At 39.0% G+C, this 26,480-nt stretch overlaps 1 protein-coding gene across 1 annotated transcript in view; it reads left to right on the forward strand.

Annotated features, from left to right (window-relative positions):
- Window positions 1-26,480, forward strand: part of TET2 (tet methylcytosine dioxygenase 2) — a 160,485-nt gene that overhangs the window by 50,009 nt on the left and 83,996 nt on the right. The window contains exons 2-3 of the mRNA XM_020974738.2: window positions 5,882-6,021; window positions 7,614-7,770. The gene's annotated coding sequence lies outside the window, so the exon portion shown is untranslated. The remainder of the gene's footprint in view (window positions 1-5,881; window positions 6,022-7,613; window positions 7,771-26,480) is intronic.

A 26,480-nucleotide genomic window follows, 5' to 3' on the forward strand; every position in this document is an offset into this window, starting at 1 on the left:
ATAGAGTCTTTAATAACCTACAGTCACCTCCACATTATAACAAGGCATCCCATTAGGGTTTCTGTGTAGCTCTTTGTGGAATCACTCCACAGAAAATGTAGTAAACATATAAAGGTAGCCTAACTCAGAAATAGAATTGATACAATCCTTCTCCTTCCATGGATCCCAAGTTTTCCCCAGGTCCTATGCAGTCTTCTAGACTCATAGCACCACCCTGTGGCTTTGTATTCCAATGGAAGGATGGTAAAATTGGAGTTACTGTAGGCAAACATCCAATATACCAATGAGGCCTTTCACCAGAGAGACAGATATTGACATCCAGCCTTGTGTTGTCACTTTGAGGGTTTAGACTTGCCTGGATGGAAAAGAGGCAGTGCCTTCCCACTGAATGTATTTTGTCTAAAAACTCACCATGATAGCAGGGCAGCAAAGTCCTGACTTTCGCTCCTCCATAACACAACTTTAGACCCTTGCAGGATTGCTAGTTATGTGAAGGTGGTGGAGGAGGGAGTGAGAAAGGGCAGAAATGAGGGGCAGGTAGGATGTATGCAATCCTCTTCTCCCCAAGGAGCTGGTGCTGCTTAGGAAATTTCCCTCCAATGCACAGAAGGCTAGGGGTCAGATTCTCTTAACATTCTTTCAGGAAATTCAGGTTCAGGAACTGTCACCACTAAGACTATGGAATTTCCTTGTTAGGGTTATCTCCCATCTTTTAGGCTGAAAGTTTACACTGCTGCTTCACCAAGGCCCCGGAAAGTGTGGTCCAAGAACTTTGGGAAGAGGACATATGTAATTTCTGTGTGGCTATATAAGACTCATGGAGAGAGGACTCTGATCCAAGACATAAGTCCACTCTAAAATCTGCGGCTTTTTCAATATCTTTTGAGGGAAAAGGAAGGAAGATATAAGGAATGGGGAAGAAGAGACAGAAATGGAAGCCTAAGATAAAGATTCCCTTTTTTTTTGTTTTTTTGTTATTGCTTAGGCATTTTTCAGTCACGTCCTACTCTCTGTGACCCCATTTGTGGTTTTCTTGGCAAAGGTCCTGGAGTGGTTTGCCATTTCCTTTTCCAGCTCATTTTACAGATGAGGAAACAGAGGCAAGCAAGATTAAGTGACTTACCCAGGATCACACAACTAGTAAGTGTCTGAGGCCAGATTTGAACTCAGGAAGAGGAGACTCCAGGCCCAGCACTCTATCCACTAGGCCACCTAGCTGCCCCTTTTTTTAGACCAGTACAAAGGGGTGGCTTTTCCCAGAAGTCCCAACCAATTCAGTCCCATTCACTAAGACTACTCTTTTATGGTAGGACAAAGGTCATTTCTAACCTCTCTATAGTGAGATATCTCTTTAATGAGTCCCTAACAAAAGCTCTCCCCCCACTTATAGGTTGATAAACTTAATTGGGTATCTCTCCCAACTGCTCCCCAAAAACCCTCTACTTCATTGAGTTCTCTTAGATGGTTAAGTTATTTTAAAAAAGAACTTTAAGGATAACAATTATTGCTAAAGTGTTGATATTTGGTAATAGCATTTCCCTGTGGGCAGGGTATAGTTTGCATTATTTATCTGCTTGCTGAAAGGGTGTGGGGGTGTGTGCATGCATGTGCATGTGTGTTCTCCAAAATGTGGAGATGAGAGAAAGGTGTACCCAGCTAAGTCCAGTAATTTATTTTTAAATAGTCTTTGGTGAGGCCCTATTTAGACTCGGGGAGTGATTGCATCAAGCAGAGGAGTAGCAGCAGCCTTAAGACAGGAAGGAAACTCTTGCCGTATATCTTTGAAGCAGGATGAAATAAGGACAGGCTTGTGGCATGAAGGGAAGAGGAAAGGCTTAGGCTGATATGGTAAATACATTCTAGCGTGAGAGATGAAATGGTGGATGAATCTGGGGGATGGTTGCTGCGTTTGTTCCAAAGATGTGTTCCTAGAAGTCTCAGAGGGTGAAGAGATAATGTGCACATGCGGCATTTTTATATTTAGACATATATTCTGTGAGATGGAAAGGAAGAAAGAAAGCAAAGAGGGTAGAATGTGGGAGGGGGGAAAGAAAAAGGAAAGGGATGGACAGGAAGGGAGTGGGAGAGCATTTTTTTTAAAGTCTCCTAGAAGACTACAGAACAGAATCTTTCTGGACTCTCACTGATATGTTTACCTCAATGAGTTTCCTTAAAGAATTGTTGTTTTTTTCACATTTTGCTAATTGTAATTTTTTCTCAGGAGGTAGATACTATTCTTTTCCTTTTACAAAACATAGAATTTTAATCTGTAAAGGTTAACAGGAAGCTGAGAAAGACCTTCATTTCTTGAACTTGAAGTGTGTCTGCCTACAGCAAATTTTGAACACTCTGTAGTTAAATTAGTTTGGATTGAGAATAATAAACAGGAGATATGTCTGATTTCATTGGAATCTGGAACTACCTGGTTAGGAAACTCCTCTGCCAATGTGGGTCAGCACTTTCTTTGTAATTTATAGCCTTAGTTGCTTAGAGTACAGTTGTCCAACTCGGTCCATGTGCCCCAACTCATTGCAAAACTCTCAAGTACAACCTGAATGTAATTGGGAAATATTCAACAAAATAAGTAAAAAGCAGGCTACATCATAAATGCTAATCTGTGGCTCTCTAAGTCAATGTGCTGCTGCTAGGATCTTTTTCAGTTTGATACTACTGGCCTAGAACCCTGAAAGGTTAAGAGTTTGGCTCAGGGTCACACAGTAAGTAAGTATGTGTCAGAGGTGGCCAATTTTCCATCCATTATGCCATGCTTCCCCTCAGAAGGACCATTTAAAATGTAGTTTTTTGATTTCCAAGATAAACAGTGGTGTAATAGAAAGAAAAATGGGTTCAAAGTGAATCAGGCAATGAGCATGTATTAAGTGTTTATGTGCCAGGTGCTATGCTAAGTGTTGGGGATTCAAAGCAAGGTAAAAATATATAAAAATAAGTTGTTCTCATCTCAGTCTTTAAAATATGGCTGTGAGCTGTGCTTAATAACTCTTAAGGGTATATGTACTTGCCTGATATTGGCATTTTTTGAAATCTAATAATTCCAGGCATAGAAAATAGGAGCACAGGTTTACTTCTTGATAGTTTTTTTTTTAATATCCTCCTGATTCCTTGCTAGCTTGGTCCATGGCCAGTTAGCTTCTTCCTGCCTTCTCCCTGCCTTCAAGGAGCTTACATTCTCATGGGAGAGATATGTAAATAATTAGGTCCATACAATATACAAAGAGAGTAAATTGAAAGTAATCTTAGAAGGAAAGGCACAAGTAGCTGGGGAGAAGGAACTGAATGGGAAAAGCCTCCTGAAGAGAATGGGATTTGATTTGAGTCTTAAAGAAAACCAGAGAAACTAGAAGGTGGAGGTTAGAAGGGTGTACAATCATGGTAAATGGCCCATGCAAAGTTGGGAAATGGAAGGTCACTGCTGAGGACCAGCAAGTAGGACAGAGTAACTGAACAGTAAAGTACATGGAGGGAAGATTATAGCTAAGAAGGCTAGAGAAGTAGGAAGGGTCCAAGTTGTGAAAAATCTTTAAATGCCAAACAGAAGATTTCATCTGTAAAATGGGGATAATAATAGCATCTTTTTCCCATGGTTGTTGTGAGAATCAATTGAGATAACATTTGTAAAGTGATTAGCACAGTGCCTGGCACTATAAAAGTGTTAGATGCCACTGCTATTAGCTATTATATTCTGAAGATAATATGGAGCCACTGGAGTTTATCCAGGGCAAAGAGTTGACATGGTCAGACCCAAACTTTAGGAAAACCACTTTGGCAGTTGACATTAATTGAGAAAAGGAATGACTTGCTACAGGAAGGAGCTGCTTGTTCTTTCCAGTAAGGAGGTCATTATGGGAATTCAGGTGAGAGGTAATAAGGGCCTGAACTGGGTGGTAGTTGAGTCAATGAAAAGAGGGGGACATATATATATGAGATATGTTGTGAAGGTGGAAATAACAAGATTTAGCAGTGGGTTGAATGAAAGTGGGGAATCAAGGATGACATAAATTGCAATTTTGTATGACTAGAAAGATAATCATAGCCTTAGCTGTAATAGGGGAGTGGGGAGTGGAGATAATGAGTTCTGTTTTGGACATGTTGATTTTGAGATGCCTATGGAATATTCACTTTGAGATGTCCAAAAAGAAGTTAATGACATGGGACTGGAGCTCAGGAGAAAGACTAGCACTAGATATATAGATCTGAGAAATATTTGTATAGATATACTAATAATTGAACCCACAAGAAGTGATGAGTTCAGTGAGTAAGAGTATGGAGGGAAAAGAGAAAAGCACCCAGTGCAGAAACTTGAGGGACACTTATGGTTAGTGGGTGTGACATGGATGAAAAACTAGCACAGGAAACTGAAGAAGATCAGACAGATTGGAGGGGAACCAGGAGTGAGCAGTATCACTAAAACCTAGAACAGAGAGTGTGCAAGAGGAGTAGGTGATTGGCAGTGCTAAATGCTGTAGAAAGGACAATGATAAACAGCCATTATGTTCAAATACTGCCCCTGACACTCATTAGTTCTGTGATGATAGGTATTGCCTCTTTGCCTGTTTCTTCACATGTAAAATTGAGATAATAATAATATCTATAACACTTACCTCACAAGGTTGTTGTTAGGATCAAGTAAATGAACATATGTAAAGCACTTTGCAAAACTGGAAGCACTAAATAAATGTCATTTTTCTTAATTGCTTCCATAACTGGTTGTTTTCTCTTGTTCCATTTCCCATCTCATTGGTTGCTCATTCCTCCACCATCATCGGTTTCACCTACCTGTACTCTATACTCCATGGTCTCTTGTCATAAAAATACATGTATCAGGGCAAGGTGAAAGCTTAAATCGGAAGTTAACAGTCTTGCACCTGCTTTGAACTTTTTATTCTAGCATCCCTAAAAGTATTATCAAATTTTTCTTTTCTAGGACCCCATAAAGTAAGTTGTTATCGCATTTATTCCTGGCTTCTTAGATATTGGAGATTCCCCAAACCTGTTATAAATAAATGGCTACTAAGGTGTTCTCATCTCAGTCTTTGAAATATAGCTGTGAACTGTGCTTAATAACTCTTAAAGATATATGTACTTGCCTGATGTTGGCCCTTTTTGAAAATCTAACAATTTTCCAGGCATAGAAAATAGGAGCACAGATTTTCTCCTTGATGGTATTTTTTTTTTATTCCCTCCTGATTCCTTGACAGCTTGGTCCATGGCCAGTTAGCTTCTTTTTTTTTCTTTGCCATCGGTCACTTTGCACAAGACTTCCTGATATGAGCTGAGATCACTCTGGACATGTTCCAAGCCTTGAAAACAAATAGTCAAAAGTGGAATAGGTCTGTGGACCTTGATTTTCACTAAATTTTTGGTTCTAATTCAAGGAAAGTAACTGGGAATTGAAATTCAGTGGATACACAAAGGAGTGACTCTTTTTTAAAAGTCCCAATGAATTCCTTTCCCAATCACTAAGATTCATCCTCCATGGGAAGCCAAGTGTCACATCCATACTCTCTTTAGGAAGATATAATCAAAATCCCAAATGAAGGTCCAGGAACTTCTTCATTTGATGAGGAATCTCTCCAATCAACCCCCTACAAATCCTCTCTTGAGATTAACTATTGTGTTGCTCTTAGTGATTTTTCTTAAACATTAAGAGGTGAAATTAAACATTATATGTTTATGAGTGTGGAATTTTAACTACTTCAGGGTTCTACAGATAAATAGACTAAGGAAACAAGAAAGCCATTCTAGTCAGTCTTCTAAAAGACTGGCTGAACAATTTGACCAGAACAGATTTTAGAAACCTAATGATGAAGCAGAGAATAATCTTCCTGTTCTCAGCAGTGTTTCTCAAATTCTGTTCTTTCAGGAAGGCAAACTCCCAAGGTGCTATTTTGTGAAATCCCGTCCTGACCTTCCTCTGGAGTTTCAGTCCCACATCTCCTGCCACCTGCCGGAAATTTCTGCTTACATGTTTTACCATCACTTCCAACTCAACAGCATTTAAAGGTGAATTTTTTTCCTCTCACTGTTCTCTAGAATTTGCTTATCCTTTAGTCGAATGTATTTCTGTAAATAGTGCCATCATGCTCTCTCTCACTCAGATTTGGACAGACTTCAGAGCTGTCTTTGATTCCTCCTTCTGCTCTACCCCTCATATTTAGTCCTTCAGGATGAGTCTCCAATCTATCCCCTCCATTCCATTTCAGCTAGTACAGTTATCCCTTTCACATCACTATGGTTAGGGGTGTGATGCCCCAGCAATCTGGGAAATCCATGGAAAATTTTTGGTGCCTCCCTTTGGACCAGAGAATAAGTCTGAATTTTTCCTTTTTCTTTTAGGGGTTATTTACAGTACCTTATTGTAAAATTTGGGTTAAGTATTTGGTCATATTTTAACTTTTTAAAAATTGTGTATATTTGTGGTATTAAAAATAAAACATGTTGATATTATACAACACATATAGTTTACGCATTTCTAAACTTTTTCTGTGTCATCTTCTGGCCTTCACAATTCATCTGCGGCTTCTGCAAAACTCCCCCAAAATGCCCAACTGTGATATATTGAAACCACAATAGCCAAGTCGTGATATGGAAGGGATAACTGTACTACATTTGTGCACACCTTATTATCTTGTGCCTAGTCTAATGTTTTCCCTGCCTCTTTCCTAACTGGGCAGTGTATGGCAACCAGGGTCATTTCCCAGCCTTCAGGATAAGGTTTAAACACCTCAGCCTAGTACGAAAGGTCTTCCATATTCTAAACCCAGCTTATTTCTCCAACATTATCTCCCACTAGTCTCCTAAGGTTCAGCCAGACCTATTCATTCTTTGTTGCCCAAATGTGGTATGCCTGTTCTTGCCTCTGTGTCTTTGCTCACTTGATTTCTCCATTACTGAATTACCTCCCCCTTTCCTCCCTGTTTTTTCTTATATGAATTCTGACCTCCCTTCAAAGACCAGTTCAAACATCAGTGCTTCCGTGAAATGCTTCTTGACCACCTTTTTTTAGAATGCAAATGAGGTGTCACTCTGTATTGTGTATGTATGTATATACCAGGTTTCTGACTCTGAGTTTTAAGCCCTAGTCTCTCTCATCATGCCTGGTGTCATCTAACTTACTAAGAATACCAATAAAAATGCTTTGATAGATAAGTAGGGATAGAGATAGGGACTGAACCTTTTATTTCATTTGTTTTGGGAACTCCCAGGCGATGAAATTTCCTCTACCATTGCAGATTGACACTTTCTTTGCCACTTAGGTTGCCTTAATCACTGAGAAATGAAGTGACTGACCCAGGGTCACATGGCCAGTATGTGTCAGAAATAGAACTTGGACCCAGGTCTTCCTAGATCATGACTGATCTAAGTACCAAAAAAAAAAAAGTTTATTTACTCTACATGGATGTGATAATGTTTTGATACGGACCCTACATATTAGAATTTCTAAAATATGGCAGAGATGGCCATACCTAATTCCACATTAAAAAAAAAAAAAAACTCTACCTCATTACCTAATAAAGCCCAAGAAATAGTGAACTTGTCACAGGGTTTCCTTTTTTTTTCCCCTCCCATATCCTTTCAAACTCTATTTCTTCTAGGCTACCAAGAATCAAACAGCAAATCACCTTTACATCACCGGTTTGCATCAGATCTTCATGGCGGCCTGTTGAGTTACCAGGCCCAGGAGCAGGAGATGGGTTCAGCAGTAGTCAGCAAGCCATGATCCAGAGAGGACTGTGAGGGACAGTGCTGCTGGTAAGCTAATAGTGGTGAGTGGACTCTTGGGAGAGAGGATTTTAAGTTGATTCTATTTCAGTGATAGCCTATTTAACCCCTTTCTCTGTGCACGTCATTGACTTTTAAGGTATTCACTTCTAAGCCCTTTCTTTTCTATTTACAAGGATGATAAATCTTTATGTATGTTATGTGATAAATCTTTATGATCACTTTTTCTCTCCCATAATTCCCATCCACATGTATAGCTATTTTGATCTTCTTCAGGAACACAGAGCAGGGAGTCATTGGGTTGAGACCCTCAAGTTTCGAGAAACTGGTTCCTATGGATGCTTTGGGGGTTCTGATATACCTCTTCTTTAATCTTCAAGCTATGGTTATCATAGAGAATCAGCTATGAACCCAGATTGACCTCAAAATGATGCATTTTAAGAAGACTGATCTGAATTTGCATAAGGCTTTCTGAAAAGAGTATTATAAGATAGAGAAATACGGTAGAAGAAATGAAAGGAGGAGCTAAAGGGTTTTTTTAATTATTATATCACTAGAGAGGAATTTTGATAAAAGTGTAAAGTTATTCATAATATTTATTCTTGATATCTGCTTCCTTACCTATCCCCTTCATCTTCTTTTCCCATCACAACTTTTTTTTTAAGGCAATTGGGGTTAAGTGACTTGCCCATGGTCACACAGCTGGTAAGTGTCAAGTGTTTGGTCTGAGGCCGGATTTGAACTCAGGTCCTCCTGACTTCCGGGCCAGTGCTCTATCCACTGCACCACCTAGCTCCCCCTCCCATCACAACTTTTTTGTGCCTTGCTATAAAAATAACATTATTTTGCAGATAAAATTGGTTTGGAAGCCAGAAAATAGGTTCCCTAACAAATTAGTGTGGTTCAAAAGGGATCATAGAAGAAGAGAGCTACAATATTTTTCATAGGATATTTTATATTGGTGCTACAAAGAATTCTACAGACTTTATTGTACATTTATCACAAATCAATAAAATTATGGAGAAGGAAGAAAATTATGTCAGAAAGGAAAGGTAAAGACAACAAAGTAGGTGTTTTCCATTTTCTAGGATTCTTTTAATCAATTACATTATTTCAATTTCCTTGAATCCTGTTTAAGTGTTTAGCAGAATATAACTACTGATGAAGCACTGGGTAGCAGAATTGTCCCCTTGCTGAGAAGCTTGAGCCCTTAAGTAGCTCATCTGTTACTTGATATTTCTAAGTGACTATCCTGGCAGTGAGACATCATGCTGAGCTTATCCTCAGTTAAACTCCCATAATTCTTGGGGTTGGGAACCTTATCATTTTCAAGTGCCACTGTAGTGCCATTTGCCTACATCACCTCTCTTTTATCAGGGAATTTCAGATCATTGTGAGTAACAAGAACAGCACTGAGTTTCAGAATGAAATTTTTTCCCCTTTTATGTTAATTTTGTCAGAGTAATTATTGTCACTGAAAATAGACTTCCTCTTTCCCTTCTCATACTGGAAAATCTCAGGCAATTATATATAAATTTTTTCCCCTTCCCATGATGAATTTCATTCTCTGAGCTAGTATTTGGCCAGTAGTAAGGACTGGGAAAATTTTTCCTTGGGATGAACATTTTTGGAGAGGTGTGAAGCCCTAAGTTCAACCCAAAGATTTTCTATAGTTTTTTAGGAGGAAATTCCAGAATCTTAAAAACAAGATAAATGTTACTGCTTACCAAGTAAAAGATTTTTACAAGTGGGTTCCCAAGAATTTTCATTCTTCTCTTCCAAAGGAATCTTATTTTAGAATTAATTTTCCACAGCTGGATAAGGTCATCCTCATGACTTCGTATAGGAATGTGATGTCTCTATCTGTTAGTGAAATGCAACTGATTTTTTTTAAAAAATCATTTATTAAGCAAATGTACCAAGCACTAAGCCAGTTCTGTCCTAAAAGAACTTGTATTCTATAGTGGAGAAAACAAAATGTACATGAAAATGGAATATGAAATATCTATAAAACAGTTTCTAGGTAGGAAGGGCACTAATAATGAGGGGCATCAGGTGAGATTTCCTACAGGAAGTCAGTCAACTAGCATTTATTAAGCACCAATTATTTGTCTGGCACTGTGGATACAAAGAGAGCTAAAAGACAGTCCCCATTCTTAAGGAGCTCAAAATCTGATAGAGTAGACAATATGCAAATAAGTCTGTATAAGAATGTGGAGGGATGGGAGGAAGGAAGGAAAGAGGAAAGGAGAAGGAAGAGGGAGAGGAGAGACAGAGAGAGACTGAGACAGAGAGACAGAGAGAAAGGATAACTTGTAGATAATCTCAGAGCCAAGCTACTAAGATGAAGGATGACTAAGGAAAGACTTGTTATAGAAGGTGGTCCTTGGGCAGAGAGTAGAAGGAAGCTAGGAGACAGAGGTGAGGTGGGAGAGTATCCTCGGTATGGAGTATAGCACATGCAAAGGCACAAAGACAGGAGATTAGATATGTTGTCTGAGAAATAGCAAGTAAACCAATTTGATTGGAACATAGAGCTTACAAAGGACAGTAATGTGCAATCATGCTAGAAAGGTAGGCTGGAGCCAGATGGTGAATGGCTTCAAAAGTCAAATGGAGGCATTGTAAATTATTTTAGAGGCAAGAGAGACCCATTGAAATTTCTCAAGCAGGAGAGTGACACCATAAGACCTGTGCTTTAGTAATTTTGGTTTGACAGCTATTTGGAAGATAGATCGTACAGGGGAAGAGACTAGAAAAAGGTTTATTAACCCAGGGTCTGTGAACTATTAAAAAAAAACTATTTTGAAAACTATTTCATTATAATTGCATTCCTTTGTAATTGTGTATTTTATTTTATACATTTAAAAACATCATTTTGAGAAGGGAGTCTTAGGCTTTACCAGACTGCCAAAGGAAGTCCATGACACAAAAAATGATTAAGAGCCCTTGGACTAGAGACAGGAAGACCAATTAGAACGCTGTTTAAATAGTGCATAGAAGAGATTTTTTTGGGATCAAACTAGGAACTAAGGAGAGAAAAGAGAATATATGTGAAATTCATATTGTGGAGGTATATTTAAGAAGATTTGGAAACTGATTAGATATAAAGACAGAAAGAGAAAAGGGAAGAGAACTAGCATTTGTTAAGTGCCTACTGTGTGCCAGGCACTGTGCTAAGGACTTCACAAATATCATCTCATTTGATAATACAGATATCATCTCATTTCATTGTGTCTTTCCCTACTCTAAAATAGGGATGAGAAAAGAATAATGATATAGAGATTGAAAACATGAATGATTGGAAGGGGGAGGGGAATAAACATTTATTATGTGCCTACTATCTACTAAGCATTTTACAAATATCATCTCATTTGGTCCTTACAACAACCCTTTGAGGTAGATGCTATTTTTATCTCCATTTTACAGTTGAGGAAACTGAAGCAAACAGAGGTTACATAACTGGGAAGTATATGAGGTCACATTTGAATTCATGTCCTCTTGACTTCCAAGCTGCTACCTAAGATGACATTATGAAGTATGCTTTGAGGTTTTTCTGAACACTAAGGATGGCTTTTACTGGTCACAGAACATCAAGTCTCAGGATAATTAAGTAGTAATCAAAAGTCAAAAGATGATCCTAGACAATCAGTTCTATAGAAGTTTTAAAAGAGGGAGTTAAATAGTGCCTGAAGTAGTCACAGGAAGGCCTCTTGCCAGAGGTAGGATTGGAGTTAAACTTTGAAAGGTAGGTAGGTTTTTGTTTTTGACGGCTGTTTGTTTTTTAATTACACCATGTACCCATGGTTATTATACTACATATCTAACTATTTTTACATAATACATACTCCTGGAAAAACTATTTGAAATGATTTTTTCCTCCTCTTCTCACTTCAACCCCTTGCAAAATGGCTGTGGATAGATTTTTGCTAGCTTAACAAGAAGTGGATTGGGCATTTCAAAGACAGTGGAATATGAGTATGAGCCAAGATTTAGAATTTAAAAGAAACATGGTACATGCAAGAGAGAATAGTGAGGGCTTGTCTTGATGAAAGGGTTCATGAAGGGGAAAATTGGAGCTGAGGCTGGGCACAAACAAGGAAGAGTCTTGAAAGTCAGGTGACTAAGGATTAGATAGTACTCTAAGGGTAATGGATACCCACTTGGGATTTTTGAGCATAGGAAAAACATAATGAAACCGGCAATTTGGGAACATTAATCTAGTGAAGATGTGCAGGATATTTGGAAGTAGGAAGAGACTGAAGGCAGGAAGACAAAGCCAGCAACTGCAATAGTCTAGGCATGAGGTGATGAGCATCTGGACTAAAGCAGTGGCAATAATAGGAAGAGGAAGAGACGAAAGCAAGAGCAATCTCTAAGGCAGAATCAACAGGACTTGGTTGTATGTGGTGGATGAAGGAAAGGGAAAAGCCGAGGATGTCTGCAAAGTGTTTGAGCCTTAGGAATCCAGAGAATGGAGTGCCACTGATATAAATAGGTAAACCGGGCAAAACAGGTTTAGGTTTAAATATGTCGAGTTTGAGGTAACTAAAGAGTGTTCAACAGTAGCCATACTATGAGGGATGGGGAATGCATAACTGGGACAACTAACATAGAAGGTATGAGTGGTGAGCTATGATTTAATATTCTCCCAGCACTTTTTTCCCCTACAACATACCCATGAAAATATTATCGAAGTATAAGATCACATATTATATCACATATTATATGTACTGTTTATGCATTTTGTTAGGTCTCATATTAATCAATCACTAGGTTGGTTTCAAAGTCATAGAAACTCTCAAGTGCAAGTCACAGAGGTCCTCTAATATGTGCTCAATGGCAAGAACAGCTTCATCAATGAAATGATAGATCTTTGAAGTCCATGCATGCACATATGTTTTCCCAAGGAATGAGTTAAAAATGTGCATGTATTTCTGTTCATCAGAATGCTAGTACTTAAAAACTATAAAGGACCTTCGCTATCATCTCCAATCCCTTATTTTATGGATGAAGAAACTGAGGCCCAGAGAGACTTGGTCAAAGGTCACACATCAAATTTGTGGAAGAGCTGGGATTAGAAGTCATAGAACTACTTCTGGTCCAGTTTGTTTTTTTCTATTCACTGTGATGCTACTGTACCCTTGCCCCATAACATTTTGCCAGATGACTGGCAGGGGTTAGGGTAAAATCTGTACCTGTCAGAGTAAAGCTAAATGACCCAGATAGAATTCTCATTAGCACCCTGCATTTATCCTTTTCTTTCAATGTGGAGAGTTCTTGCTTTTTTCATCCTACAGCTGTCAGAGACCTCATTTCCTTACAAATCCCCAAGTGGATTTCACAAATGCTATAGGGATAAAGACTGAGCTTAACTTGACTAAGGACTTTCTTCACTATAATCAGTTATCAGAGCTATCTTGTTTGAAAGAGATTATGAATATTCTGATCAACTCAGTACTTTGAAAAAAATAAGTCCTGCTATACTAAATCTTCCCCCCTCCCAACTGATCCCTGGGGGAAAAAATATAAATTTTTCCTCAAAAATAAGTCACCACCTTGACTCTAAAATTTTCATCATATATTTCTTTGCTACTGCAACAGCTTTTCCTTTTTTGCCTAACTCTACTCCCATAGGTGAGGAAAGTGAGACTCAAAGGGATTAAATCACTTAACCTAGTTGATGTCAGATCTGCAACTAGGATTCCAGTGTTCTGATTCAGTGTTATGGAAAAAGCACTGGGACCCTTCTACTTTTAGGCACTCTTCCACCTTTAAACTATATACTCAAAGGTCACCTCCAAGGTTCTATGCAAAACTCATAACCATGAAGTACTTCTAGTCTAGCTTTGCCTACTTCCCTTCTCTTCAATTATCCCAGCAATCAGTGTTCCCCTTATTTTGATTTTTGCTTTTAATGTTGTTCGTGGAGGGCCATACTAAAGAAGGTACAAATTGTAAAGGTTGGGTATCCATGAACAGAAAAATGTGCAACAAATTTTATCTGACCCTTAGTGATAGGTATAATCATTTATAATGCTACTTGCTGATCAGGCTTAATTGGAGAGCAATTCATGTAATTGGTTCTAATCAATATTACTTTTATACAGATGAATCAGGCATTTCTGGGAACTATTATGAGTAACTGAGGCAAGGAACTGATTCGGACAGGAAACTGCTCTAATTCCCCTCTAATGACCTCTGGATCTCTAATGCAGGTGCATCTGAGTCTTTTCACTCCATCAAAGCTACAGTTTCATTGAGCTAGATTAATCAGATTGCTTTGCTAAATTTAGAACTGAGCCTGAGAATGAATGGTTGAAATCCATGCCTCTCAAACCTTAATTCTGCCTAGGATTTTTATTTCTTAGCTCCCAGATATCTCTAATTGAAAGAATTTCAGAATTAAAGGACTCTCAGTACTGAGGAAGAAAGGAAGGGGGAAAGAAAGTGGGCTCCCACAAAAAGTTGTCACAATAGGGTTTATCTCCTTATCAGTGGTGCCCTTCCACATGCCTTTCTCCCCTCGGGCTGTTCAAAGCCCCCAGCTCTGCCTGCCCTATCCTTTTGTGTAGTGTCCTAAACTTCTAAATTATCCCTAGTTCCTTTCCATTTATTACTGTCAGTTAAACCCTTATATAGTCCCTTAGGCTATAGAAGAAAGTCAATAAGCATTTAAGTGTTTACTTTGTTCTGGGTTCTGTGCTAACTTGGTCTCTGCCCTCAAGGAGCTCATATTCTGATGCAGGAAGCAACATGCAAATAACTAGGTATATACAGAATATAGACAGAATAGAGAAGAGGTGATCTCAGAGGGAGTACACTAGCAGCCAGGGGACTCCAGGAAGGCCCTCTGCAGAAACTGGGGTTTGAACTGTGTCTTTACGGTTGGCAGGGAATGTAAGAGGTAAAGATAGGAAGAGAGAGCAGCCTATTCATGGGGAAGGCCCATACCATACGAAGGCACAAACAGAGTGGGAAATGGAGCACGGCATGTGAGGAACAGTAAGTAGATCCAACAGTAAGTTGGATCATAAAGTTGAGTGTAGGGGAGTCCAGTGTTGGGTGGCTGGCTGGTTAGTTGGTTGTTCTTCAATCTCGAAGAGGACCAAAATGACATCGCTATGTTGGGGCCAAGGTACATTGTGTCCAGCTGTGGCTGATCAGACCAATATGAGCTCAGAAGGCTCTACTACAGGTCAGGCACAGATAGTTCACATGCACACTTGGAGTGGAGAGAGAGCTCTAAATTTGTGCAACTCAGGTTTCTTTTGAACTACTGCAATTCTGCTTTGCTCATAGAGCACAGTGCCCTCTTTAATGCGGACACGCCATGCTCGGTGGTTTTTTTTGTCAATGTCTCCCATATCCCAAAACTGATTCCAAAGATCTTCAGAAACAACTTGACAGTGTCTTTGTATCACCTCTCCTGAACTCCATATGAGCATTTACCTAGTGTGAGTTCTCCATAAAAAGGCTTTTAGACTAAAGTACGTTTGGCATTCAAATAATGTGGCCAGCCCACCAGAGCTGTGCCCTCTCTGCACTGTCTGCAGTAGAGTTTGAATGCTTTGCAGGTTTCACCAACATACAGCAATGAGCTCAACACAGTGGCTCTGTAGACCTTCAGTTTGGAGGGCAGTCTAATATTCTTCTCTCTTACACTTTCCTTTGGAGCTGAAGAAGTCTAGGACTTTTGGGGTGCTGGGACCCCAAGATCGTGGTACCGGGCCCTGCTGAATGAATTCAACTCAAATCTTCTTCAGCCAGAGGAAAAGTTCATTAGTGATAAATCACAGAGGCCAGGTGATGCCCATAAGGATAGGCAGGCATGAGAAAGGCTCAGCCTTTGGGGCACGAGAGATTCTCAGCTGAGTGATGCCCATAAAGATGAGCGGGCTTGAGAGGTTCTCAGCCTTGTGGGCCTGAGATTCTCAGCATCTGAATGGGGGCTAGGGTGGATCTTAAATACTGAAGTAACTTTGGGTGGCCAGAGAAGGAGGTTGGGAAAAGCGTCTAGGTAAGAACTCTAATTGGGGAGGTCTGAGAGATTGAATAGAAAATGGGAATAGCTAATGGAGGGAAGAGGAAGGCAGAAGTTTGAAAGGCATCTGCACAAGATCAAAGGGTGGGGCTAGGACTTTCAAAGGGAGATAAGGGGAGTTGATAAGGAATCACCTTTTGAGACCAGAGTAAGGCCTTTCTGGGGCTCAGACAAAAAGGGAGCCAGATTCCCTTTGGGGCAAGAGACTTGGCTTGGGCCCCACCCCCATCAGAGCCTCCCGAACATTGAGCTAGCTCTGGCAACGAGTGCATCAACCTCATTACCTATGTGTACATCCCTGGAAAGTATACTGCCAAAGTAAGTGAACTTATTTACAGTATTCAAAATTTCTCCATTTGGTGTGAACAATGGTTTCACGCAAGGATGCTAGCTCACGGAGAACCTGTGTTTCCTTGGTGTTGATTGTTACACCAAAATTAGCACAAACAACAGAGGATGGATCCATATTTTGCTGCATCTCAGCTTCAGAGGCTGCATTGAGTGCACAATCATCTGCAAACAAAAAATCATGCATTGACTCTCACTCCACTTTAGTCCTGGTTTGTAGCTTTTTCAAGTTAAATTATTTACTGTCAACAGGGTAGCTGGCCCTGATGCCATTTTCATCCTCATTGAAGGCATCTGACAACATTGCTGAAAACACAATGTTAAAAAGCACGGGAGCAGTCACACAGCCCTATTTTCACTCCGTTGGTGACTGGGAAAGCATGACAGCATCTTCCATATCTAGAACCTGGGCAAATATAGTATCATGAAACCAATACATAATACTGATAAACTTCTCCAGGCACCCAAATTTTGCCATAATTTTCCTTCCTGACTGACAGTAGTAAAGGCCTTGGTCAGATCGACAAAACTCTGTTTTTTTTCCTGGCATTTCTTCTGAAGTTGCTGGGCAACAAACACCATATCAGCCATTCTTTATCAGACTGCCACACTGGCTCTCAGTAGGTGACAATCTTCCAGGTGAAGGATTAGCCTATTAATGAGGACTCTTGCCAGCAATGACTAAGAGAGAGAACCTCTCCTCCCCCCTCCCGCCCCCTGAGATTGTCACAGGACAATCTTATTTCTTTTACCCTTATAGAGATGGACAATGAAGGCATCATTGAATACCTCAGGGATAACTTCCTCTTGCCATATAACCCCGAAAATTTCAGTCAGCTTTTGTATGAGTGATGGAGCTTCTGCCTTGTAAATCTCAGCTGGAATAGAATCAGCACCAGGCACTTTGCCACATGAGAGAAGCTGAATGGTATTCGAAACCTCCTCTTCAGTTGGAGGTTTGGCTAGAAAGGGATCCACTTCTACCTGAGCTAAACAGTCAATGGCTTCAGCATTGACTGGTGATGGTCTGCTGAGAACCCTATGGAAGTGTTCAGCCCATCTCCCCAGGATCATGTCCTTATCACTAATCAATGTGACTCCACTGAACAGTTGGTCTTTGTCTTATAAATAGCCTTGAGGGAATCATGAAAGCACTTTGGATTGTTGCTATCATCACAAAACTGAATTTCGTCTACCTTCTTAGTAAGCTGAGGATCCTGCATCTCCCTAAGCTTCCCTTGCACTTTACTTTTGATGGAGTTAAACAATGCCTTCTTAGAGACGGATAAATTATCCTGCTGCTAAACCCTGTGGAGTTCTTTTTCTTAGCAGCTCCTGAATTTCCCCATTGTTTTCATCAAACCAGTCTTGATGTTTGCAAATGTTCTGGCCCAGGTAATCAATGCAGTGCTGTGCACCAAATCTCTGAAAGTTGCCCATTCCTTTCTACTCCACTGTTGCCAAACCATGTGTTGGCTCAGTTTTCTCTCCATGTTGATGAGGAACTGTTCCCTCTTGGAGAAGAGCTCTAATCTGTTGACATTAAGTCTACTGGTAATCATCTTGCCTTGGGGTCACCTGCTTTTGTTGAATGCAAATATTTGGCTTGGAGAGGATAAATCTATGATCAGTCCAGCACTCTGCACCACACATTGCCTTCGTCAATCTCACAGCCTGTCTGTCTCTTCTTACAATGACAGTCTCTTAAATGCCAGTGTTTGCTGCAAGGGTGCATCCTTGAAGTTTTATTGCATTTAGGTAAATGAAAGTCAGAGATGAGGTCATGAGATGCACAAATCCTCTGTAGTTAATAACTGTTGTTGTTGATGTTTCCAACTCGATCCCTCTCAAGGACTCCCTGCCATGTCTGCTAATCTGTGCCTACTCTTGCATTAAAGTCACCCAGAATTATAAGCTTGGCCTGTTTGGGCACATTTATGATAAGAGTCTCCAGGTCTTCATTAATTTTTTCATTGACCTCATCACTGCAAAATCCAATGGGATATCTCTAGAATAAATTATAAAGTGGAGTTCAGCATTTAAAGTTTTGGTTGTTGTTGTCGTTGTTTTTAATAACCTGGCCCCTTCCTACCTTTGCAAGCTTCTTACACTTGACTCCCTTGGGATGTAGGGTGTGTTCAGGAGGAGAGGGTAACATGATCAGATCTGCATTTTAGGAGAATCTCTTTGGCAAGTAAGTGGAGCCAGCAGTTTCAGGGAATGTGTTCTAAAGGTTTTGAATAAGGGAAATTCCACAGATAGAGAGACAGACTTTGCCACTATCCCCAATTGCCCCTTCCCCCATCCCAATTCTTCCATTCAGAACCATTGCTGCTTTTAATAGAAATGTGAGCACAGAATCACAATTATGTGGCTTCTCATTTTGATTTGTGTCCAAACAATGGTTATTTTCTTCATTTTGAGAGTAGTTATCTCTCGCTTGGCCATTACTATCCCATGGAATCTAATCTATAAAGATGGCAGTTCAGGTACCTGCTGCCCTATACTGTTATACTGATTTAGGGGAAGAGGCAGGCAGAAGGGTATGTATTTTTTCAATTTAACAAGTGTGTCCTAAACACCTATTACATCCAGTGACTTGTGCAAGGTGTGATATACATTTATATGTGACCTTTGCCCTCTTAGTGTTTACATAGAATCATAGATTTAGAGTTAAAAGGAATCTCAGAGGTAATTTATTATGGTCCAATCCCTGATTTTACAGTTGTGGAAACTAAGGCTAAAGGGAAGGGGGTTGTGAGTTGTCTTAAGATCACATAGGAAGGGGGGCGGCTAGGTGGCGCAGTGGATAGAACACTGGTCCTGAAGTCAGGAGGACCTGAGTTCAAATGTGGCCTCAGACCAAACACTTAACACTTACCAGCTTGTGTGACCTGGGCAAGTCAATTAACCCCAATTGCCTAAAAAAATAAAAAATAAAAAAAATAAGATCCCATAGGAAGTAAGCTTCAGAAGCAGGATTTAAAACCAAGTCTTCTGATTCCAAAACCAATGTTCTTTTCAGTATATGTATATCACACTGGCTCCTTATCACCTTTCTCCCTCTTTCTTTTCCTATTTCTCCTGGGAGGAAGATGATAATGCTGACTGCTTCCATACTTCCAAACTAATACTCTCTCAAGTCAGATAGTGACACATATCTTGCCTCCTTTCTCCCATAATCCAGATATTCAGTACTCTCAAATCGCATTTTCTCCTCCTGCCTCCCCCCAATATTCCCAGCTTGTCTCTCTCCCCTCAAATATTACTCCCTTCCTACCAGGGCCAATTAAAAACCCATTCTGTAGGTGCAAACTGTCCCTCAGGTAAGTGTTAAGAGATTGTCTGGTTAAAGTAATTCACATTAACGCGGTTAAATCCTCCCAAAGTGCCTGCCTTGTAAAAATGGAGATGTTCACGCAGATGAATCTCCAAATGTCTGTGAGTGAGCAGGGATGGGGGATCCAAGAGTAACTTGTGTGTAATGAGCTGTCAAACCCATAACCATATCTGTCTCCATACTGCCTTCCTCCCCTTTAAAAGAAAAAGGAAGAGGATGGAGGGGAGAAATGATGCAGCTTAATGAAAATAAAGAATTAACTAGCCAGTAAACAATACTCAACTGGTTCTTACAGGACCTTGGAGGCCCCCAACCAGCTGTGAAAAGCCAATAGAAGGTATGCTTCCTGGTTTTGTGTTTGTTTTGCAAAATGCTGGCATTTTTAAAAGGAAATGTCAATCATTCCCAGATTCTGCAGGGATATTCATTCATTCAACAACATTTAATATGCCCAGATAGATAGAATGATATGTATTATAAATTTTTGAGAGGATAAAAGATAAATAGTTATGTTTCCTCCCCTCAAAGAACTTATAGTGGTCATGTTTATGTACAGTGCACTGCCCTTCCTTGCTTCTTTAATTATAAGCTCTGCTCCTTTGTAATGCCCCATAATGTCTGCTTGTGTGGCTGTATTTGGTGGGCAACCAGTGAATGTCACTGATCAATTGACTGTATATTCACTTTAGTCCCTTAAAAGAAATACCTGTGAGCATAACTGCCCATACAACTCTTTTTTTCAGTGACTCACTGATTCTGAATTTTCTCTAAAAAGAGAGGAACATTCAGTGGGAGTTGGGGGGCAGATCTATATGCAGATATAGATCAAAATGAGGAGGAGTAGGAATAACCCTTAAGAGAAATTTTTATTTAATGTGTGTGTGTTGGTTTATAATAGATAACAGTTTTGTCTGCTTAGAAAAGGGAATGTCATCAAGAAATGTTTGTTTTCTTCAATTGGCCAGTTAGCACCAACTATGTGTCAGGAAATGTGCTAAGTGCTAGAGATACAAAAAATGGCTAGACAGCCCTGCCCTCCAGGAGCTCATACTCTAAATGGATCTTCATACATAAATAGGACTTGTCCTTAAAATTAAGTACATTCTCTCAATGACCGTGGAGAAGTCATTTCCTTCCCTTGGGTCAGTTTGCTTATTTGTAAAATAAAGCAGTTGAACTAGGTGATCTCACGGGCAGCTAGGTGGTGCAGTGGATAGAGCACCGGCTCTGGATTCAGGAGGACCTGAGTTCAAATCCGGCCTCGGACACATAACACTTACTAGCTGTGTGACCCTGGGCAAGTCACTTAACCCCATTGCCTAGCCAAAAAAAAAAAACCCACCAATTTGAACTAGGTGATCTCTAAGGTTCCTTTCAAATCTGAAATTTTATGATTTTGTAATTCCTGATCCAAAGTGATGCTTGAATTAAGACAGAGCACAGACAGTAGGAGGCAGAGAAAGAAGCATGTGTCTATCCATTGGAGATTATTATTTTTTTTAATCGTGAAGTGTTTGTACTTTTCCTTCTGTTTGGACACAATTCTTATCAGGCAAAGCCATGGGTTTTTTTCCTAAATAATGGCCACCTGTCTTTTGACTTTGCTTTAAAGAGTTTAAGTCTGAGTTTTATATTATCATCAAAAGGCTAATTAACTGTTCCTTGAATTTAAGTACTTAAAAATGGTGGACCATAACTGTTTGATCATAATATAGTAATGCTACAAGTTAGTATGGAAAGCATTCTTTACCTTGACAGCAACAAAGGATCAAGTCAAACTAATTAACTCATCAGCTTCAATCATCATGCAGAATTCTTTCCAGTGATTATACCATTTTTATTCTAGATCAGCTTCTGGCTGATTACAAAAGAGTTAAACCATAGGAACAAGTATTTCTATTAAGACCCCAAGTGTCAATATGGATTAAGCATTTCGACTTTCCTTTAACACATTGTGCATCTTGAGATTTGTTCTGCTTTCTGGGACCCATGGTTGGGATCCCAATAACAGGTATGAGGCCTTACCAATTATTAAGCTATATTCCTACTTATTGTTTGAAATCTCCTGATTGTTCATAACAATCTAGCATATTGCGAAGGAACTAGCAGGGCATTTAAAAGAGAAAGCTTCTCAGATTTTTTCCATGATTGGTACCATGCTCAGATTAGATTCTAAATTCTTTCTTTCCATGTTACCTAATGCCATTATAAATGCTCTGGGGTAGTATGTTCATAGCATAACAGAATCGTTTGGAATAGACCCCCTAAATAAGAGAAATAGGCAAATATGTAAGTTTCTTATCTGAAGAAATAAAAAGGTTCTAATAACTCTAGTTTCAGAATCACAGAATGTCAGGGCTGGAAGAAACCTTGATCATTTAGCCCAACCCCCTAAAAACTGGGGCATAGAGAGGCTTCACCAAGAATTAGTGACTTTACAAAGTACTTTACCCCTAGGCCATTCTGTGAGACCAGTAATGCAAATAAGTCTCCTGTCTATCCAGTAGTCTCACTGCTATATCCCATAACAATCCTGTGAGATGAGTACTATAGGTATTATGCCTTTATTGATTGGTTTTCTTATTTATTTACCTGTTTGTCTATCCATTTATCCATCCATTCATCCATCATCTATCCATCTATCTGGACTTGTAATTTCATCTCTGTGGGAAATTCCTGATGAGGATACTTCCTTTCAATGCAGATCAGCCCTGATTTTCTTAGGTGCTTGGGGCACTAAGAGGTTGAGTGACTTGCACAATATGCGTCAGAGGCAGACTTGAACCCATATTTATCTACATTGCTTCTCATCTCCACTTTACAGATGGGGAAATTGGGGCTCAATGACTTTAAATGACTTACCCATAGTCACAGTGTCATAGGCAAAATTGGAACCTTGGTATCACCTGATTACAAGCATAGCATTTTAGCACGCTCCCTCTCTAATTATATTCTAGATGTCCCATGACTTTCTTGGCAGTGTGATTCAGCATTTTAATAATAGAAATTAATTTTTAATAAATTACCTAGTCATACTCAGTTTTAGCTTTCCACTGTCTCAGAAGAGCTCTATAGACTTGTTCTTACTCATCTTTTCTCTGTGCATTTCTGCGTCTCTGCCTCTGTGTGTCTATCTCTGTCTCTCCATCTCTCTTTCTCTCTCTGTCTCCCTTAATAAATACAAGTTAATGTGGCTAAATTATATTTTAAGGAATTGAGGATAAAATCATGCAAAAACAGAGCTAATCAGTGGTCAAAGGGAATAAAGTGATGCCATGCCACCAATACTGGGAGTTGAGTAATCTGGATTCTGATCTCTGCTCTTGTTCTGACAAAATTTGACCTTATGAAAGTAAATTTTGCCTTCTGTGCCTCTGTTTTCTTCTCTCAGCTAAAATAAAAAGGACTCTTGGCTCTGGTGTCTCATGTAAATTTTTGGAACAAATGAGATCATGTGACACTACCTTGCGGAATGGGTGGGGGGCAGGAGTTTCTATGTGAATATACCCGTACAAGTACAAGTTGTGTTGTTTTATTAAGAGGAGTTTTGATAGTGTTCTAATCATGTTGAGATAAATTTGTTGGTCTTCCTAGACCTTCACTTTATACAAATGTAGAAAGAATATGAGGTGTCTTACAAGCTTAGTCCTTTAAATGTGGAGAGCAGAGGGACCAGTGAAGGTTTCCAAGGGTCTTGTGGTCAAGAAGATAGAGCAAGATGCTCAGATTTTTGATTCCTGAGATCTGTTTCCAATTCCGTGATTCAGTGAATAATCTTTATTTTGTCTTTAGCATATCATTATCTCCTTAAACTAACCTTTTCTCAAAATTGATAAAATAACTAACTACTTTATGGGAAGGTTGTGGAATTTAGTCAAGACTTTGGCACATGGAGATCCCAAGTAAAAAGTAATGTTATTCCAGACCCAGGGCTTTTGGAGATGTTTAATTGTTACCAGTGTTTGAAATATAATCTCATTTTAAACACCATTTGATATTTTCTTTCCTGTTTTGTATACATTATCTAAAAGAAATTGGTCATAAATTAAGATTATACTTTTACTAGGTATTTTGAAAAGCTTTACCTGTAGTCTAATTGTCCAGTACTCCAATTTCCGTAGAATTATTAACTAGTGATGTTTTCTTATGAGATCAAGATGACATGTCTGGAGGATGTATACTATTAGCACAATTAGCCATGCCTTTGACCGTAGAGAAATATCCAGAACCATATACTATGGGTAAAAAGAGGAGCTTTGGGAACATAGAAAGATTCCAGTGCTAACTGGATCAGTTTTGGTTGGTTTTCTTTCTCAATACTTTATTCTCAGGGATGTGAATGGAGGAATAAACCACAGTTTTCAGAGAATAACTATGTGTCTGACATTCTTACCTATCTTCTTGTACTTTGCATACTTAACCTTTTCAAGAATTTGCCTAGAGTGACAGGAGTAAGTAAGCTATTCTTCCTTCCAGATAGAGGAGAGAATCATAAATTGGGGCAACTAGGTGGTGCAGTGGATAGAGCTCTGGCTTCAGAGTCAGGAGGACCTGAGTTCAAATTTGGACTCAGACATGTAATACTCACTAGCTGTGTGACCCTGGGCAAGTCACTTAACCCCGATTGCCTCACCAAAAAAAATATCATAAATTAATAGCAGGACAGACATGTTGGGGAGGTGACAGGGTATCTCTGGAAATGGCTAGTGTGTCTGTCATCAATATTATATACATACACAAAAATAAATGCACCCAGATACACACATGCACACAATCTTTACAAAGAAAGGGAAGTCATACAAAGACATCACAAATAAAACAGCTTGATTTTATTTTGAGGAGAAAATAGAAAATGTTTTACTTGGTCATCAGCTCTTTAAACATTTAACATGAAACACTGTTTAATAAATACAGCATTTAATAAAATATATACTTCTATGTTATGGCCAGTTAAGTCAGTGAGATGGGCAGTGGGGCAGAGAAAAAGATGGATTGGTAGAGAGTAGGAGTGAGACACACAACTGTGCCTATCAGGGCTCTCTCTATTTAAACATCAAAAATCTAACTCATTTATTAATATTCTTTTAAAAAAAACAACTATTTGTATTTGTAATGACTAAATGTGATCAGAATTTGTTGCAAAATGTATTTTGATACACAAAGTTTATGAGAACTGATATTCTTGAAATGCTCTTTAACTAATTTTCAACATCGGAAAACTCTGATTGATTTCTTGATCCAGAAAACTATGTCACATGTAGGTTTTACAAACATGAATCTTTTTTCATGGGGCTAAGTCATCATCTAATGGGCCTTTAAGATGCTGCTCCTTGAAGACTTGAAACTCTGTGCTATTTTCTTTCTTTTTCATTTTTAATGTTTTTTTATTAAATTCTTCTCAATTACATGTAAAGAAGAAATTTAACATTTGCTTTTAATATTTTTTTTTAATTCCAGATACCAACTCTCCCTCTTTTTCCTTCCCCATCCTTGAGAAGTCAAGCACTTTGATATACAGTGTGTTTTTGTTCAGTCATGTCTGACTCTTTTGTGACCCCATTTGGGGTTTTCTTGGCAAAGATACTGGAGTGGTTTGCCATTTCCTTCTCCAGCTCATTTTATAGCTGAGGAAACTGAGGCAAATAGGATTAAGTGATTTAACTCAGGTTTTCCTAACTCCAGGCCTGGTGCTCTATCCTAGCTGCCTGATAAAGATTATTTAAAAATATATATTTAGCCACGTTTCAAAAGAGAACTCTGTGCTATTTTCAACTGTAGGTGTAAACAAGGTCCCTTTTTGGCATTTGCCCTCATAGATTGGTAGTTTCCCATTCCCAGTCTAGTTAGTTGAAGAGGATTGAAATATAGAAAAAAAAATTACAACAACAGAACAATGAGGTGACTAGTGACCTAATTTTGTATTCAGAAGTTATTATGAATCATAGTCAAATGTTAGATGAAACTTGGACCCATAGCATTACTTTTCCTATTCCTGATTTCAAGGGAACATTTTGTGTCTTCTTGAGAGAGAAAATAGTGCCCCATTGGTGTTACAATGTTTAATACACTTTTGCCATAGAATACATGGTAGATGTAGGATATATAATTCATGTATCAAAAAAAAAAAAGCCTTGTTGACTGACTGCCTCTGTGGAAAGACAATTATTGGTATAGGTTAAATTAGTCCAGGAAATGCTTAGAAGTGTGCAGAATCTGATGCAAGTGACTGTAACATTAGATGGTCTCTAAGGTTACTTATGGCTCTGAACCTACTGTATGAACTATGAATAGTACAGAAGCCTGAGATATTATTAGTTTCCAGTACGGCATCAGGGACAGAAAAAATGTAAATTTCTTTATTATTTCCCACAGGCTTAATGCAAGGTGTTTCTTTTGGGGGAAAGCCCCTATAGAACCACAAGGCTATTTGATTTTCAACATCAGAAAATAGTTTTCTGTCACAAATTTTTATTCCAACTCCCCTCATTGATATCTTTACCTACCTACTTAATGGTCACCCAGTGGCTACAGTCTCTTTCACTTCTTCCTATCTTGTAACCATATTTTTTCCCCTCCTTCTCTTTGAACCTCTCTTGTTTGTTAGTAAGCCAGGCGGAACATAATGCTTCTAATACAATTTTGTTTCCTCCTACTAAAAAAAAAAAATCCAGAAAACTCCAGTGACTCTCAATTGCCCATAGAACAGGAATTATTAACCCTGGGGTACGTGAATTTGTGCACTCTCTCTCTCTGTCACACACGCACACACAGATATAATTGGCTTTTTTGTAAACCTATGTATTTTATTTTATGCATTTAAACATATTCTGAGAAGAGGTCGTGGAAAAAATGAAGATTAAGAAACATACTTTAGAATAAAATACAAACTCCTCATCCTGGCATTTTTTTCGCCCTTGCAATGACTTTCATCTTGATTTCTAGTGTTTTTTCACATTATTTCTCTCCATATAGCTGAAATTCTAGTCACTCCTGTTCATTCTCCCTTAC

This window comes from Phascolarctos cinereus, unplaced genomic scaffold, assembly GCF_003287225.1.
Source record: "Phascolarctos cinereus isolate Bilbo 61053 unplaced genomic scaffold, phaCin_HiC Scaffold_9;HRSCAF=440, whole genome shotgun sequence".
NCBI lineage: Eukaryota > Metazoa > Chordata > Mammalia > Diprotodontia > Phascolarctidae > Phascolarctos > Phascolarctos cinereus.